Raw genomic sequence first — 20000 nt, forward strand, 5'->3', positions numbered from 1 at the left:
GCCCCATTAAGAGTTTAGGTTTAGGGCTGTCTGCATCTCCATTTAGTCTTCAGTCTGCTATTTCTGTTCTGCCTTTGCCTCTTGCCTTCTCTCCCTCCTTTACACACAATTTTGTTGCATTGGCTGCAATGTCGCGTTGTTTGAATCTTTTTGTGCGAAATACAGCCACACTTTTGATTGTTTAACTTGTGGCATTTTCTCTGTTATATTGATGGCTAGCTCTGTTTGTCCCTGCTCTTTGCCAGACTGCCTGCTCTTCGCTGTCATAAGACTGTTGCAATGTAATCACCAATGAGCGTGAGCGTCACATGCCAGAGTTTACATTGGGAGATGGAGCAGTTTTATATGTGCCCCACGAAATCTGCTAGCAACCCAAAAAAGTATACAGAACATACTCAGACAGATCTACGCCTCTAACGTTACTGCTCGCTAGCTATCGCTAGTTTTGTACTGTTTTTTTACTGTGTTTCTGTGGCCCTTGTTCTTTTTTAGGAGACAAATAGGCCTACTCCACATATGCTAATGAGTTACTCTTAAACACTGCCTGTGTTCTTCAATTCTCTGTGTTCATTTCCCTTTTTATAACAGTTTATTACACGGCTCTTCTTAATGCTGTTGAATGCTCCATTCACTTGAATGGGGCTTCCCAACGTTCTGAGGTCAGTTATTAACCGATACCTGACCGTTGCTATGCAATTATGACCGCTGTCAAGGAAAGTGGCCTTTTTGCCTCCGATTCACGTCTTTCGTAGCACTCCGCAAGTATTCCGGTAACTTATCAATGGAGTTTCAGCGGACGGTTGAGCAGCTGTGTTCTAAAGAATGTTCAACATCTTTGAAGTTCAATGTCTTTGGCAAACTATTTCCCTGCTTTTTAACACTACGAATAGTAACAAATACATTGTAAAAGACACACTGTGTTAAGTTATTTTTTTGTTTTTGGCAAGTAGCCGTATAATAAGTGGGATTATTCGTGTCGGGGTGCTGTTCGCCCTGTCGGGCTTATTTTCCCGACAATGACCTGCGTTCTATACATTATCCCTTACAAGTCAGTCACTGTCCAGCATCATGTTAGTTCTTTTGTCAAGTGATCTTATAAATCATTTGAAAAAATATATACAGTACTGTGCAAAAGTTTTAGGCAGGTGTGAAAAAATGCTGTAAACTAAGAATGCTTTCAAAAATGGAAGTGTTAACAGTTTATTTTCATCAATTCTTCATAAATTAACAAAATGCAGTGAAGGAACAGAAGAAAATTCTAAATTAAATCAATATTTGGTGTGACCACCCTTTGCCTTCAAAATAGCATCAATTCTTCCAGATACACTTGCGCAGTTTTTGAAGGAACACGGCTGGTAAATTGTTCCAAACATCTTAGAGAACTAACCACAGATCTTCTGTGGATGTAGGCTTCCTAAAATTCTTCTGTCTCTTCATGTAAACCCAGACAGACTCGATGATGTAGAGATTAGGGCTCTGTGGGGGTCATACCATCACTTGCAGGACTTTCTGTTCTTCTTTAAGCTGAAGATAGTTGTTAATGACATTGGCTGTATGTTTGGGGTTATGTTCCTGCTGCAGAATACATTTGGTGCCAATCATACGCCTCCCTGATGGTATTGCATGATGGATTAGTATCTGCCTGTATTTCTCAGCATTGAGGACACCATTCATCCTGACCAAATCTCCAACTCCACTTGCAGAAATGCAGCCCCAAACTGGAAAGGAACCTCTACCATGCTTCACTGTTGCCTGCAGACTCTCATTATTGTACCTCTCTCCAGCCTCCAGCAAACAAACTGCCTTCTTCTACAGCCAAATATTTCTAATTTTGACTCATCAGTCCAGAGCACCTTCTGCCATGTTTCTGCACCCTAGTTTCTATGTTTACGTGCTTAGTTCAGTCACTTGGCCTTGTTTCCTTGTCGGGGTAGAGCTTCTTGGCTGCAACTCTTCCATGAAGACCACTTCTGGCCAGACTTCCCCGGACAGTAAATGTCTGTACCTGGGTACCACTGGTTTCTGCCAGTTCTGAGCTGATGCCACTGCTTGAAATCTTCCGATTTCGAAGGTAAATAAGCTTGATGTGTTTTTCATCAGCTGCATTAAGTTTCCTTGGCTGAACACTGCGTCTACGATCCTCAACGTCTTCTTCAAAAGAGCTGGAACTGCACATTTTGAAACCCCTGTCTGCTTTGAAATCTTTGTCTGGGAGAGACCCTGCTGATGCAGTATAACTACGTTGTGTCTTGTTGCTGTGCTCAGTCTTACCATGTAAATGGATAAAAAATAAACATTTATTGTTTACATTTTTCAAAGCATTCTTAGTTCATAGCATTTTTTCACACCTGCCTAAAACTTTTGCACAGTACTGTATATATATATATATATATATTTAAAGCTCTCTGTCAGGTAATTTATTCAGTCTAATATGGTGGTTTTATAAGAAACAGCTTAGACTACAGGTAAGTTATGCAGTTTGTGAATGACTTGTTCCAAACAAGTAAATTCCTCACAGCTGTTGTTGGCACCTCATTCTAGCATCGGAGCGGGAACTTATTTTGGAGGCACACCCTCTCCTGTAGGACATATGTTTACAGCAGTGAGAGGAGAAAACTATATTTCACACCCTCTCCTATAGGACATGTGTGTTCAGTAGTGAGAAGGGAAAACTACATTTCACACCCTCTCCTATAGGACATTTGTGTGCAGTAGTGAGAGGAGAAAGCTACATTTTTCACGCGCTGGCATTCCGTATGGAATTGGGTGCAGAGCAAAGTCATTAAAACTGTGGCCAGTACAGACCAATGGCTGAATTTGATTATTCAACTCTAAATAAGAATATTATGTCATTGTATTTCATTTAAATACCCACACTCCCCTTCCAGCTTCCCCTTGTTTAGAATAGCCAGTCAGATTTTGTGTGTAAATGCTTCAGTAGTAAATCATGGGTGCTATTTTGTGTGTAGACACCTCCGTCAGGAGAGACCTCCATCACCTGCGCCCACTGGTGTGTCCATGAAGAGTGTCCAGTCAATTGGTTCCCCCCTGAACTTCCAAAATGAAGATGGAGCAGATGGGTCAAGGTAAGTCCATGAAACAGACTCATGTCAAGAGTACGCTAGAAAGGGTATGCTAGGATGTCAACAAATAATAGATTTGAAGTGTCATATCCAGGTATTTGATGTTTGATCCAACTCAAAATCTTTCTATAAATACTTTGTAACTGTATTTCATTTAAATACCCACACTCCCCTTCCAGCTTCCCCTTGTTTAGAATAGCCAGTCAGATTTTGTGTGTAAATGCTTCAGTAGTAAATCATGGGTGGTATTTTGTTTGTAGACACGTCCGTCAGGAGAGACCTCCATCACCTGCGCCCACTGGTGTGTCCATGAAGAGTGTCCACTCAATTGGTAACCCCCTGAACTTCCAAAATGAAGATGGAGCAGATGGATCAAGGCAAGTCCATGAAACAATCTCATGTCAAGGGTATGCTAGGAAGGGTGTGTTAGGAAGTAAACAAATAGTGAATTTGAAGTGTCTGTTATGGCGAAAACAACCTCTTCAAATCTTAAGAGATGATACTTCAATGAGAGTCAGAGGACCAAATGCGATGAACTGAAGTTTATTCAATCTTGCAGACTTTTCATTCAATATGAGTGTAGGTCCATAGAGCAGCTCTGTCAAACTGCACTTACTTTTAAACGGCATATTTCGTCACTATGCTTTTCCAATCAAAAGCCTTAAACGTATCGAAATTGAACTAATTGAACACTCAAAACGTATCCAAGTTGAACAAATCAGAATATTTTCTCAAACTAATATACTTTATCCGCACTCAGCATATTAGAATATTTCCGCTCACTTATTGCAGAGAAACATTTTAAGTAGAGCTGTGAAAAATAACGCATTAACGCATTATTATTAAATTACAGGAGCTCACATATTGCGGAGAAACATTTTTAGGGCAACGGTGACTTGTGAGAGCAGGTGGGTGCCCCTGCCAATGTCAGAGACCCTGTTTACAACTTTTTGGGAGGTTCGCCTGTCCTTCACTTATTATTCTTATCCCGAGACCCCTCCATGAATGCTTGGCCATCTCCATCAGCCTGCACTTGTAGGCCTGTTTTTGAAAACAGGCCTTTCTTCTTGACCCTACAAAACACTCACCTCTGCACTGCCTTGATGGTGTTCACCTGCGTTTGAGTTCTGTACATAATCACCACTGCACATGGGCCATTTGGCCTGACCAAACAAGACACTTACCTCTGCACACGGGCCTCAAGACATTTACCTCTGCACACGGGCCTCACAACACTTGTCTTTGCAAAATTGCTTCATGTTCCCACACCACTATATTACAACCATTTCAAAAATCATAACAATTTGGTCAAAAAACAAAGAAACTCACTGAGAATTCTAAGTGGCCCATTGATGTGCTCATGGGTGCAGTTTTTCAAGCCCCGTCCTGTTTCTTAGTTTTTTTCCCCTTGTGTTGTCATGTGTTCTTCGGTTTTGTGGTTGTTTACCTTTTGTCTCGTGTCCTTGATCGTCCGCCCCGCCTTGTTTGTGTTCACTTGTCCCTCATTATCTATTGTGTATAATATAGTCGTGTTTCCAGCATTCAGCTATTTTTCATGTTTATTGATTTCTCTGTGTGACTGACATCTGCCTGTTCTTCGGATTATTCTTTCCCTCTTTGGATTGTTTGCTTGTTTATCGTGGACCGAACCCTGTTTCAGTAAAAGTGTATTCTCTCTCCATCACTGTGTCCGGGCCGAGCGTTTGGGTTCTGTACATCATCACCACTACGGTTCAAAAGTACATAAAAAAAGAAATACGTTATTGCAGCATAGAACAGACAGAACATGTGCAGTCCAAAAAAAGCCTAAGGGCAGGAAAAAAAACATCTGGGTACATCTGTTTCAACAAAAAAGCACATGATGCAGTTTTTGAAGTATGGTTTTGGAATAAGCATATGTTTTGTTTGCATAAGCCACTCAATCTATTCACTAGGTTTCTGATATAGGATTGAAACCCTGTTTTACAGCACAGTGTTGCCATCAGTTACAAGTGCAGCAGTCAGCAAGCTGGCTAGTTTTTATCAGGGTGAACTGTGCCTTTGTTGATGTTTAAAGGTTAGCTCCCTAGTTAAAGACAATACTCCTCACTTTGACTTTCCATCCCCAGAAGCAAAATGGAGGAACGTAACCAAGATGGTGTCAGTGACCAGTTCACCCAGAGTCAACATGTGGATCTGAAGCACATCTTCCAGGTTTGATGCAGACATTTAATGCAGTGCTGCTATGGAGTATATGTTCATAATTATTAATATACATTACCACTCAGAAGTGTGGAATTGCTCACAAATGCACTTGTTTCTGAAAGAAAATAACATTTTGCTATTCAAAAAACCGAAGATTGACCCTAAATATAATATAGCTTATCATTGACCATAAATAGCTATCGTTATAGTTTTAGTTATATATGAATTTGATACTTAGGCCCGTTAAGGCATGTTTGACAGGTTATGTTGTCTTGGTTAATACAAGTTGTCATAACAATGACATCCCAAACAATGTCAACTTTCCATTAAAAATGATATAGTTGACCAAATGGCACTTAATGACAACAGACATAAACATTGATAAAAACTACTTCATGTTCAGGACGGGAGTCATGTTATGGTTATGACAGTGGAATGTCAGTCTGGGACCACCCCTTCATATAAAGTGTTCTGGGTTGTTCTGAGGAATGAACTGAATATATCTACCAAAGGTTACATCTTCCCAGGGTGTGCACCACACCCTTCACAGAACAGAGCAAGTATATATAAAGCACAACCTATAGCAATAGACATACAAACACAAATACATGTATATATATCAAGCACAACCTATAGCAATAGACATACAAACACACATACATGTATATATAAAGCACAACCTATAGCAATATACATCCAAACACACATACATCTATCTATAAATCCAGAAATCTCTGTGTGTCTGTCAGTCTGTCTAGGGCGTATCTCCCTGACGTTAGTTACGTTAGTTATGAGATTTCGCATGTAGTTTACGCATGTCATTTACCTGTGCATCCTTGATTTTGAAGATTTCTGAATTCATAGTTCGTGACATATTTGTATTTTATCGTTTGCCGTGGGCACTATGGGTTAACATTTGCCGTAGGCACTATGGGTATTGAGGCACTATGGGTAGTGTAGTAATTCAGAGAAAGAGGGGCGGACCCGCGCAACGTGAATGATATCATAGTCATAGAACAGTCGTCATAGATGTTACCCCAGCAGATGCGTATGGGCCTGGCATGTAACCAACTCTCATTACCCTGTTAAGTACTAGTTTGATGTATTAGTTAGCTTTCTATTCAACATTGCTGGTTAGCCTAGACCAGTGACCATGCGTTCATGCATCAACTGATACAATGAGAGAGGTTTTCCGATGTATTAGTGTCCCGATGTATCTTTAACTTTGACATCTATATTCAACTGCATCCACTACATAATCTTAAACTTTATTTGTTGGTGTATCTCCAAAAAGGCTATACAACATTAAAACATTTCTTAATGAAAAGGAAACATGCATCACAATAATACTTCAGTGTAACCTGTACCTATGTGGAGTGCAAATATGTCTTGCTATTACACTACCCAACAGCTACACCTACGTCTGCTAACACTACAGAATGCATAATTCCTACAGGCACTGCACTAGTGTTTATATCAAGCACCCAACTGTCGCGTCAATAATGAATAATTATTTCTAGCCTTAGCACTGCCTTCATAATATTCATTGATGAATACGAACATTTTATTTATAAACTTTTGAATGGCAAAGTGTATATTTACATACTGACATATTTCGTATCGTCATTTGCAATGTATTATGGAGGGAGTTTCAGGCAGCAGCTGAAGTTTAGGTGTGTAGTTTTTAGTTCACAGCAATGGAGAAAACTGCACGCAAGAGAACAGCCAGTGATGGTGACAGTACCAGTGAATCCACTGCTGTCTCCTTGCTCTTGGGAGTTTAGCCTATGACCAGTTAGAGAAGGGCAGTCTGATCTTTCATGAAGAAGACCTGACTGGCATTGATGTCAGAGAAGCAGTACACATTGGCATTTGCACCCAGACCTTTAGAGAAGGGTCAGTACTTTACCAGGGAAAAAGGATACAGTTCATGTACAACAAATACATATAAGTGATAAAGTGGGCTACTGTGAGTTAATATTTAATATTTTGGATTGACAAGTGTTCATAAAAATTTATAAAATATCCTATGGGAAAAATCACTGAGCAGTTATTTATTAAATATAGCCATAGGCTCCACCGTCTGTCTCATGTAAGAAGGGCTCAGTCCCCAGTTCCCTTCCTTTGTTAATTTTTAATGTTCTGCAACATCGTTAACATATAGTCATTGGTGACATAAGGCTCCAATGTCTGTTTAAATGTTCTGCACTGGTCATGCAGTAGTTTTTAAACACATTACTCTGTCCCAGGGTTCAGCTGACATGATGTACTTTAGATGCAACTGTAGTTTGCATCTCAACCCGTTAAATACGGCATGTTTCTACAGTGTACAGATGTACACCACAAACAATATCCAATACAAGCCACGATGATAATCATATCTACACGTATACCATAATAATATGTGTGGAGGGTAAGCTACCAGGAATTTTGTTATTATTTGCTGTCTCACTTTTTCACAGTGGACTTTGTAATGACGCTCATGAATGCATTGTAATAGAATATGTCATACTGAGAATCATTAAGTAATAGAACATTACTATACTGAGTACTACGAGTACATCAGTGGCGGCTGTTGGTTTTTAACCTGAGGGAGGAAGGACTGTGCGCCTGGTTGCCTTTGGCCTGCTTATTCGGTTGGTGGCTTAAGTATGTGAGATACAAGTTGTTTCAGGGTGTTTTTGTGGACTACAGTACAAAATAGCAGGCAGGGATACAACTGATACAAAGCCACCAGTGTGGCACCATTGTACTTAAAAAAACTGGTGGGCAGCATGTCTTTGGACTACACAAAGCCAGAAAGAAATGATGAAAAGCCAATAAATCAAATCAGGCCTATTTTCTCCCTCAATTACTAAAGCTATTGGTTATTATTTGACTTTTCAGCTGCAATTGTTTTAAGAAAAATTAAGACACAAGAACAAAAGTGATTTCATTTAAAATGCATCATGCTCTGAATCATTCACTAACATCCTTTCCGCAATATTAAACAACAAGTAACAAAGGCAACAAGTAAGAGAACATTCTTTCAGAACTATTAACATGGGCTGTTAGCCTAACATTGTTTATGGCAAATGTGGATGTTAATGAATATTTCAGAATGTTGGTCAATGTTCATTGATCACTTAGGGGTGGACTGACTTTGACTAAATGTAGTATTAAACAGAAATATATTTTTTATGTTTAGGCTATGTTTCTGTCTAAGCAGATGCTTAAAGCTTATATTAAACAAATAGGCCTATGGAAAAATTACAAACCCTGAGTAAATTACCTTTGTTCTCTAAAATTGCAAAAAACGTCCTATAATTGCTGCTCAGATTATGCCAGATTATTACAGCTATCACTCAAAGTAGCCTAGTATGACGCCAATGCCCAAGTGACAAGTAGGCTAATTAGAATAGATACGAAACACATCGTGTTCTGAAACATTAATTAACAATTTCCAATGTCAGGTGAACGTGAATAGCCAGACTAACAATAGGCATATGAACGATTTAAACAAAACAGTACAGCCGATTGTTTTTGTATGGTACCAGTGAGCTATAAGTATTTCGCATACCAGTTAGCATTAACGGCAGCGGTTTTACCATTGGGTTTAGTGAATTGGATTTTTGGGAACAGGTTTCCCTGTTGTTTTGATACGAACCTTCTCTCTGTAGCTCAATGAATGAAACGGTTTGTTCAATAAAACATGAACAATATCTTCGTTCTCCATTGCACATCCTCTTTATTTGCAATCTTTCTAAAACAATTTTTAAGGGTGACTGTTATTGATATCCTTCTGCAGAATGGTTGAAGAGGGAAACTGTTTATTGGTTAAGCGATATTGGCGCAGACTCAGACGCTAGGGAGGTCTTTCCTCCCCTGGGCAATGTAAGTGAATGAGCCCCACGAGCCACCAGTATCAGAGACAGATTCCATTGATCTCAATGGGAGCCAAAGGGAGGACGTCCTCCGTGCAGTAATTTCTTGTTACGATAGGGGGTACTAATGTTATTTTAACTCAGGGAAACAAATTATAATATGCATAGTATTAAATACTGATATCAAACTGCATTTTTAAAGGAGTTTAGTCAGTTACATTTTAAAAATACATTCTCAAAAAGTTTGGGGAGGTTCTTCCTCTGTTTCCTCAATTGAAGAGCCTCCTCTGGAGTACATATACAAGATGATAGGTGAAAAATCACCCTAGTTACCTCAGGACTCCAGAGCTGCATGAAAGTATATTTATTAGACAGACAAACAAAGACAATTGCAATCGAGCTCTCCTCCCAGCACAAGGCTGAAAGTGAAGACAATGATAAACCCTTTGCACAAGGTTTATATAGTCAGAAGTTTGGTTTTCATTAGGGGTAACCATGTGGTGGATTTCTCACGCACGAGGCTCCTTGTCTTGCAAGGATGGCAGTTTTGCACAAGGTCTGAAGAAGCACAGTTCCTTTCTTATCTCCTCTGGTCTGAACATGCTCTTGTTCATATGCAGACTTAGTGGCACCTAATATTCTAGTTACACACACACAGAGAAAAGCCATGCTCCTGCTTTCATAAGCACATGATTCATACCAGGAATATATTAATACAAGGCACTTGATTATTATATTCTTAAGTCATTAACCATCTTTGGAAATAATCTCTATCAAAAGGTTGAGGCAAATGTAATTAGTGTATCAGTGCTCTTTAATGCTCTGTAATGCATTGCACTGCAGACCGTTACCAGATATTTGTGCTTTAGGTGTTAGAGGAGAAGATCCTCACCTTTGTGAAGAATGAGCTGAAAACATTCAAGAGGATGCTGAGTCCAGATTACCAAGAGAACTTTGAGAGCAAAGAGGAGGATGATAGTGAAGCCAGAGAAGCGGCTCTGAAGATGGCACTGCACTTCCTTAGAAAAATGAAGCTTAAAGATCTCGCTGACAAACTGCAACAAAGTAAGAATTCTTCCTTCTCTTGCATTTGTAATTATTTCCATGAGTTGCATTAGCAACAAAGTAATTATTCCTTTTTGGTGTCAGTGGCTTACAAAACATTATTTTGTTTTAAATAGATGAGCTGGATGTAGTTTGTCAGACTGAGCTAAAAGGAAATCTCAAGAACAAATACCAGGGTGTGTCTGAAGGAATAACCAAGCAAGGAAGCTCTGCTCTTCTAGAAAAGATCTACACTGAAGTCTACATCACAGAAGGAGAAAGTGGAAAAGTAAATGAAGAGCATGAAGTCAGACAGATTGAGTTCAAATCCAAGAGACCAGCTGGACAGGAGACATCAATCAAATGCAGTGACATCTTTAAACCCTTACCCGGCCAAGACAAACCAATCAGAAGTGTTGTCACAAAAGGAGTTGCTGGCATTGGTAAAACCGTCTCAGTTCAGAAGTTCATCCTGGACTGGGCAGAAGGAAAAGAAAACCAAGATATCCACTTCATATTGCCACTGCTTTTTAGGGAGCTCAACCTCATGAGAGAAAAACAGCTCTCTTTGATGGATCTTCTCCACCACTTTTTCACAGAAATAAAGCAGTCAAATTTTCCCAGCCAAGGGAAGTGCAAAGTGTTGTTCATCTGTGATGGTTTGGATGAATGTCGACTTCAACTTGACTTTCAGAAAAATGAAAGTTTGACTGATGTGACAAAGGTCACCTCATTGGATATACTCCTGACAAATGTCATCAAGGGTAATCTGCTCCCCTCTGCTTTGCTTTGGATTACCTCTCGACCAGCAGCAGCCAATCAAATCCCGCCTGAGTGTGTTGACCGGGTCACAGAGGTACAAGGGTTCAATGACCCACAGAAGGAGGAGTACTTTAGGAAGAAGATCATTGATCAGAATCTTGCCAGCAATGTCATCTCTCACATCAAATTATCAAGAAGCCTCCACATTATGTGCCAAATACCAGTGTTCTGCTGGATTGCTGCTACTGTTCTTGGGGTAATTCTTGGCTCTTCAGGAGGTGGACAGATTCCAAAGACTCTGACAGAGATGTATACCTATTTCTTCATTTTCCAGACCAAACAGAGGAGCAGCAAGTTTGAAAATGTGCACAACCTTGATCCACAGTGGAACCAGGACGTTATCCTTGGTCTTGGGAAGTTGGCTTATGAACAGTTGGAGAAGGGTCATTTGATTTTTTATGAAGAAGACCTAAAAGAGTATGGCATTTATGTCAGAGAGGCAGCAGTATGCTCTGGCATCTGCTCACAGATCTTTCGAGAAGAAACAGGGCTTTATCAAGGAAAGGTGTGCTGCTTTGTGCATTTAAGTGTCCAGGAGTATCTTGCAGCTTTGTATGTGTTTTTGATGATGGCAGTTGAAGGGAAAGACATAATATCCAGACACCAAGCTCCTGAAAAATCCAATAAGCTTTGGAAAAGGGTATTGAATTTGTCTCCTTCAATGGAGAAATCCATGATCATCTTACAGAAGAGTGCAGCGGACAAAGCTTTGGAGCATGAAGATGGACGCTTTGACCTATTCCTCCGTTTCCTACTTGGCCTCTCTCTGGAGTCTAACTAGACTCTCCTGCATGGCCTACTACAGAGAAGACGAAATCAGATGGGCAATGAACAAACAATCAGTTTTATCAAGGCAAAGATCAGGGAGGTTCCTTCATCAGAAAGGGTCATCAACCTCTTCCACTGTCTGCATGAACTCAATGATCACTCCTTAGTAGAAGAGGTCCAGAGCTTCCTGAGTGCTGGGACACTTTCTGGAGCTGAACTCTCACCTGCCCAGTGGTCAGCTCTAGTGTTTGTGCTGCTGACATCGGAACAGAAGCTGGATGTGTTTGACTTGAAAAAGTACATCAGATCTGATGAAGCTTTCCTCAGGCTTCAGCCAGTAGTGGAGGAATCTCAGAAGGCTCAGTAAGTATGATGGCTGTCTGTATTCTCAAGATGGGAGGGGTTAATGACTCTAGCTGTGTTTCCATCCAACATTTTAATACACATTTTGACCATTTGAAAAATAAACCCTGACTAGAAACACTTGAAATTTGTAAACAGTATTCTAATGCAAATAAACATGTGATAGAATAGAGGGTAGATCATCTCACTATTGGCATAGTGTGTAATATGACTAGGTTTGAATTAAATCAGCATTTGTTGCACTTTTATCACGTTTTCCTGTGAAAGTTGCTCACAGCTTTTCACAATTCCCGGTTGTCCATTTTGAATTCTGATATGTGGAGAAACATTTAGAAGGTTTAGAAGCACAACACTAATATACAGACAGCAGCAGTGTCCTTTTCATTGAGCTTATAGTAACTGGTGGCTGTTTTTCCCTTAACCCATTGGCGCCGGATGCTGCGTAGCGCAGCATAGCCCCTCCTGCCGGTTGCTGCGTAGCGCAACATAGGCTTTCCTGCCGGTTGCTGCGTAGCGCAGCATTTTGTACACGTGCTGTTTTCATGACGAATGCAGCGTATAACTCACTCTGGTTGGTTAAAATTACACATGGGATGGGTCTTAAGGCTTTGCTAAAGATCAGATGACCACCAAAATGAACTTTGGTTGGCTGAAAATCACGTCAATCAATCAGATAGCCACGTGATTTTCTGTGCTTGTTTTCAGTGATACCATGCTGGCTAGCGAGAAGTAGCAGTGAAGAAGTAGCAGTGAACATGGAGTATTTTGATAGCGATGTCAGTGATTTCGACATAGATTTTGAAGGATTTGAGTCTGAGAGGGAGAAGGATAATGACTTTGTGCCAGAGGATCCATTAGATACGGCACAGGAGTGGGATTTTGTGGGCACGGAAGGAGAGGAGGAGGGATTCCAGGTGGACTGGACAACCGGCAATGATCTGGAGGTAATTATTTATGTTTTGTTTTCTTGTGCGATCTTCCGAGTTCTCTTCTCTTAGAAAACGGAATGGGCAGTATGATAGTGGTGCTATAGCGATTACTAATGGTGATGATGGTTGATAATATATACATGCAATTATGTTAGTTATAGATACAATAATAGCATAATGAATAAATAGCATTTACATTTAGCAGACGTTTTTGTCCAAAGATTTTAGATAAGAAAAATAACGTGCTGAACTGTATAGCATAATACATCATAATGAATAGTAATACAATTATGAATAAATATGTAAGTGAATGAGACACCATAGACTCCATTACCCACAATTCCCTTATCACATTTCAATCCTTATCAACAGTCAGTGACCTCGCAATTGGTCACATCAAAGTCATAAAAAGGGTGACGCATTTTGCCCTTAAAACAGTGATAACCCCCCAAATCTTTCTCTCTGGCGGTCGGTTTCACACAAGTGAACATCGTTCAATTAAGAGATACCCTCTCTGCAGAACAAAGGACAACGCACGACAGTCGTATTGAACTTTTGGCCGAAGTTAAGAAAATACTTTGACGCGTCTAGTTGCAACCAAGTTATACCGGTAGTATATTACTGCAGCCCAGCAGTGTTCTGAGTAGGATAAGGCGACCGGCTTCCCTTATTCGTTTCTCCAAGTCGACAGAACTTTACATCCTTCTAAATCAGCGGACCTCCAGCAAGGCCTCCGCGAGTTCAGCCGACGGGCTGCAAAGAAAGGACAGACGGACATCCACTGAACCTACGTGACGCGTTGTTCCAAGGATTCCGCGAAAACACCGTTGAATGCTTAGCAAGAGCGTTCTTCACGTAAGGCTGACATCTGGGCAGAGATTAGTCTTATATGTGTGTTAATATTAGGGATGGGTATCGTTTGGGTTTTTTCCGATACCGGTACATAACCGATACTTTTAAAACGATACCGGTGCCTAAACGGTGCCAGAACCGATACTTTTTTTTTTTTAATTAAAGACATTAGGCTTATTTATTGCCAAGGCAAATAGTTTTCTTCAAATTTAACAATATATTAACTGTTTAAGGTATACTATAAATAAAAATAAATACAAAACACTTGGCTTCAAACCTTTTAACTTCAAACTATGAACAATATATTAACTTATAACAACTGTTTACAGTATACTTAAATAAATATAAATACATAACAAACTCTGTACACACACTTCACACTTCAGTAATACTTTTGCAGAAATATGAGCATGTTTGCCTTCAGAGTAAAACAAATATTAATTAGTTTGCATTTATTTAAACCCACTGGTTTCGTGAATGTGTACTGCCCCTTTAAAAGTTTAGCTTCAGGGCCTCTTGAGTTCTCTCCCCTACACGCAATTTTGTTGTTGCATATGCTGCACGTCGCGTTGTTTGAATCTTTTTGTGCGAAATACAGCCACACTTTTGATCGTTTACCTTTCGACATTTTCTCCGTTATATTGATGGCTAGCTCTGTTTGTGCTTGCTCTGTGCAAGGCTGCCTGCTCTTCGCTGTCAGACTGTTGCAATGTTATTGTAGCGTCCAAGTTAGTGCTCTCTTAAGAACTCACATTGAGAAGGAATATCTTTGGATGAGACGGTAGCTCTCCGTTTAATAAAGCGTATCCAACTTCTGCTTAGAACAACCACACTTATCTTGAAACCGAAACGCAAGTCAACCCATTACCATGGCAACTCCTCAACACAAATCCCGTTTCCACTAGTCCCATACGGAATGCAGCGTGAGCGACACAGGCGAGAGTCTATATTGGGAGATGGAGCAGTTTTATATGTGCCCCACGAAATCTGTTATCAACACAAAAAAGTATACAGATCGTACTCAGAAAGATCTACGCCACTAACGTTACTTCTCGTTGGTTATCGCTAGTTTTGTTAAAATATAAAAATTTTAATTAAAAAAAAAAAAAAAAAAAATTATCTGCTCAGGCACCGAAAGGAAGCACCGAAATCTGCGTTGCATTTCGGTCCGGGTAGGTATCGGTTGTATGGAACCGGTGCCGTATTGGTACCGGTTCTCGGTACCCAACCCTAGTTAATATATGTGTGAAAGTATTGTTGTTTTATTTCATTTATGATTTAAATGCTTACTTTGTAATTCACAGTGCACGGTCTGTAACGTGCTATATCTTGCGTTTGTTTACTTTCGCTAACTTGCTAGAAACGTGCATGCACGTTCTCTCTCCCTCTCTCTCTAACTACCTCAATCACCGTCTAAACATATACACGTCATATCGCGAGTTAAGTGTTGTTGAATATCTTGTTTTGAATTAAGGCAGCTTGGATTTAGTCCTTAAGACAAGAATCCCTTTGTTCAGGCATTCTTTACCCAGAAAGGTGCCCTGCCCCCAACTAAGAAAACAAATGAGTTTAGGTCTCGGACCCCAGCCTTATCTCCTGAATTTAGGGCTAGCGCACTCTTCACTTCACTCAAACAGATTTTATTATCTGTGCGCTCGCATAGCCTTTCTCACTCCCCCTCTCTCCACTTAGCGCGTAACTGCGCATACCTGCGCGCGCACGCACGCACACACACACACACACACACACACACACACACGGACGAGCAGGCTCTCATGCCCCCTCCTCTGAAATCCCAACTCCACCTTGTGCCTTGTTTCAGTGTTATACTCAGTTGTTTATGTGATTAGTATTAGCCATTCATTACTGTTCGTTACCTTTAATAAATTGTTTATTTAGACTTAAACAATTGTCTTGTCTGTTGTTGTTCCAATATTCCACTGAAAGCCATTTTCCGCCAACCAAGTACTCCAATTGCCTTCACTTCTCTGGCTGTTCCATGAAGTGTTATAGACTTTGTAGTGATATTGTAGTACGATAGTATTGTGATACCATACTTAGACTGTAGCATAGTGGTACAACTAGAGCTTTCCATTATTTTAGTAATTTAATTATAAAATATTAAATACTAAATTTAATGATTATTACATTTTATGAGACTGATTTAATTAAACTAATGTAACAACCACGGTTTTACCTACATAATATAAATACTATAAATAACATTGAACTGGAAATATACTATTCTGTTATTATAGCTTTATTGTGTATCCAACTTGAATGTGTACTCCCTGTCTGTGCCTCAATGAGACCTGAACAATTGGCATATGAACACCTATAACCCCTATACCCTATAGACAGTCTAGTAGGCCATTGTCTTGCCACCAGCTGAGAGGGTGGGTCTCATAATAATACAATGATTGAATGCTTTGCCATATGTTTTTACAGATATCTCCATCTCCAGGATAACGTTGACCCCGCCATGGCTTCATGCTCCATGTGAACTGCAAGGCCAGCTCCACCCCAGGATGTCTCCATCCCTCTCCTCTCCATCCCTCTCCGCTCCTCCCTCCCCATTTCTCTTTCCCCCTCCCTCCCCCTCTTCCCCTCCCTCATAATGTTTGCATACTTGAAAATTGTATTTATTGTATTTTATATCATTGATTTATATTGTTTTTGTGTGTTTGAGAGTTTTTTTTACAAATGTTATTGTTTTTTGTGTGCTCAGGGAGCAGGTTTTAATAAAACCTGAAGTTCTTACCTTCACAATGCTTCTTATTTCATGTTTCTAAGTGCTACAGAGGCTTAGATATTAAGGTTTTTGTAGACGATGACAATTCTTACTGTTTTCTCAGAAAACCCTCAGGAAATGAGGTACTTTCTCATAGAATAGCATAGGATTTAACAGGCGTTTTTAGCAGGCGTTTTAGGCAGAAATGGGTTAAGGCTCAATAGCTGTGGGCTCACTGAAAGGAGCTGTACAGCACTGGCATGTATCCTCAGCAAAGCATCTTCAAAACTGAAAAATGTGGATCTCAATGACAACAGTATTGGAGATATTGGGGTCCAAGAACTCTGTTGTGGACTGGAGAACCCAAACTGTGCACTGGAGACACTCAGGTTAGACATTGATTCTTCAGTTTTCTCTAATAATGAGTTATGTTGGATCATTTGTACGTCTTCATTTCTTGATCAAATATCCCCATCGTTGCAGACAGACAGTAGTTTTCTTAAAATGTTTCACATGTTCATGTAAAGTTTCAGACACACATAGACTTGAGGATCCTCCCTTTCAATGTTAAGAGCTTACGAACGAACAGCAGAAGTTGTCTCAGTTTATGAAACTCATATCAAGCTGATAGATAAATTAATATCAAGACATTAATACTAATGAGACAGAGACCAGCAATCAGATTTTCAGAGCTTTATCTTTTGTAAAAGAGGGAGATGTGTCAAACAGATTTCATGACAGACAAAGGGCGGTATTCCCGTCCATCTCTTCAGAAGTTACAGCTGTGATCTCAGAACATGTCCTTGAGAGAAGAGCAGTGTGCATGAATAAATGCGTTCATAAGCAGCCAAAGTCTTCTCAGCTGTGTTCCCTCGGATTAGTTTCTTAAATTGATGCGCGTTCTCGTGAAAGTGGATTTGCATACATACACGCCCCGCCAGCTCCTTATTAGGGCACGCAGCCATAGCCAAGTGTGCTGCCGGAATTTCCCAATTCCACACGAAAGCAACTCGTAACAGGTGTTCATTAATAAGGTGGAGATCTTTTCTTACGTTGAACTTCCGAAGTCCGTAAAACACATTTAAGAAGTCACTTTAAAAAAAAAAAATCGAAAAATAGCTACCATAAGTGTGAAGACAGGTCACGAGTAGGAGTATAAGTTGCAGTCAGTGCTCTTTTCTAAACAGCCACCATAAGTGTGAAGACTGGTCACGAGTGGGGGTTATAATAAGCAGTAAGTGCATTTCATGGATAAAGATTGGGTTTAGTGTTTATTTATTTATTCACTTACATTTGCAGTGTTCGTGTACATTCACATTCAGTCTTTTAGCAGACGCCTTTGTCCAAAGTGACGTACAAGGGAGAGAATAGTCAAGCTACGAGCAATAGAGACCTAGAGTAACAATACATACTACCTCGTAGAATCATGACTATAAATGTGAAACGTAATTGTTAATGATACAAATATTCTCGTATTTATTATTATTATTTTAATCCGAGGATGTCTGTAGATTTGACTTGAATGCAATCACCAACGGGTTTTCACAAATTCAACCGTTAACTCTTTTAACACAGAGTTTTTTCAAATGTCATTCCTCAACGCGATTCCTCAAATAACCACAAGAGGGCCCCGTGGAATCGCATTTGAGAAGATTCCGGAAGAGTTACGACTGCTATTTCGCGTTCTGCAAGTCTTCTGAAGTTCAGAAGAAATCGCAGACGAAAAAACTATGGCGAATGGCAAATGTTTTCCTTAATCCACCGAAGTGGAGTTCAGAAGAAAATCCTTCTGAAAGTCTTCCCAACTGCTGTCGAGAATGAGGGCCAATATTTGTATCATTAACAATTACGGTTCACATTTATAGTCATGATTCTACGAGGTAGTATTTATTGTTACACTAGGTCTCTATTGCTCGTAGCTTGACTGTTCTCTCCCTTGTACGTCACTTTGGACAAAGGCGTCTGCTAAATGACTGAATTTGAATGTTAATGTACAGGAACACTGCAAATGTAAGTGAATAAATAAATAAACTCTAAAACCAATCGCGTTTAAATAGCCATAGTGAATAGAATGGACACATATATATCCTGCAGTACCTCCATGTCTGCACCGGTTAAGTTAAATCTGCGTTTTTTTTGCCCGCTTTCCGCTTAGACATGACTTGCCTTATGAGGTGCTTTCGTGTGGAGATGGGAGATTCCGACAGCACACGTTTCTACGATTGCGTGCCCTAATAAGGAACTGGCGGGGCGTGTATGTATGCAAATCCACTTTCACGAGAACGCGCATCAATTTAAGAAACTAATCTGGAGGAACACAGCTGAGAAGACTTCGGCTGCTTATGAATGCATTTTCAGGCATGCGAGAATGCAGCGGAAGCGTTTCCCTTACGTTGTGTAAGTCGCGTAAGTAACATTTCAGAAGAATTTCAGAAAATGAACGAGAATGAGGCCCAATGTCCTCATTAAAATGTCTCTATAACAAGCACATTTTGGGACAAATGCTCAGATTGAAATAAGATCAGTATCATACATATATTTTTATTTAGACTCCTGAAATGATGACTATTAAGTAATTGTTTACTGTGGTAAGTATTATTATGCATGGATGTGATGACAGTCAACTGATATTAAATATGTTTGTCTCCTTCTCTCTACAGTCTGACATACTGCAGTATTACAGAAAAGGGTTTCAGTTCTCTTGCATCAGCACTGAGATCAAACCCCTCACACATCAGAGAGCTGCAGCTGAGTGGGAATAAAGCAGGAGACTCAGGAGTGAAGCATCTTTCTTCTCTTCTGGAGGATCCTAACTGTCAACTGGAGAAACTAGAGTGAGTATCACAAGACCAAATACTAAGTTGCTTTAAGTGAATTTGACAGTGATCGTAAACTGTCATGCTTTTCACATGTAAAGGGTCACTAGTAATTCAGCAGTAAACACTTCATATCTATGTATCACTCCATCTTCATGAGACAAACTCATTTCACACACACTCACATACAAACACACTCAGACAGACATACAGACAGACATACAGACAGACAGACACACACACACATACATACTTACACACACACTTAAATACACACACACACACACACACACACACACAGATACACACACACATACTTACACACACACAAACACACCAGACTTACACACACACACACACACACACACACATTTACACACACACACACACACAGACACACAAAAACACACACATACACACACGGACGGGCGGACGGACGGACGGCGCACGCACACACACACACACACACACACTTACATACAAACAAACACACACTACAAACATTTACACACACAGACATACACACACATACTTTAATGCACACA

At 40.0% G+C, this 20000-nt stretch overlaps 1 pseudogene across 1 annotated transcript in view; it reads left to right on the forward strand.

Annotated features, from left to right (window-relative positions):
* Positions 1–12131, forward strand: part of LOC308378601 (NLR family CARD domain-containing protein 3-like) — a 12966-nt pseudogene extending 835 nt beyond the window's left edge. Inside the window, exons 2-6 of the transcript in view lie at positions 2983–3086; positions 3344–3460; positions 5192–5276; positions 10000–10195; positions 10312–12131. The product of the transcript in view is annotated as an NLR family CARD domain-containing protein 3-like (transcript). The remainder of the gene's footprint in view (positions 1–2982; positions 3087–3343; positions 3461–5191; positions 5277–9999; positions 10196–10311) is intronic.
* Positions 12132–20000: the final 7869 nt, after the last annotated feature.

The sequence above is a fragment of the Sprattus sprattus genome, assembly GCF_963457725.1.
Source record: "Sprattus sprattus genome assembly, chromosome: 17".
NCBI lineage: Eukaryota > Metazoa > Chordata > Actinopteri > Clupeiformes > Clupeidae > Sprattus > Sprattus sprattus.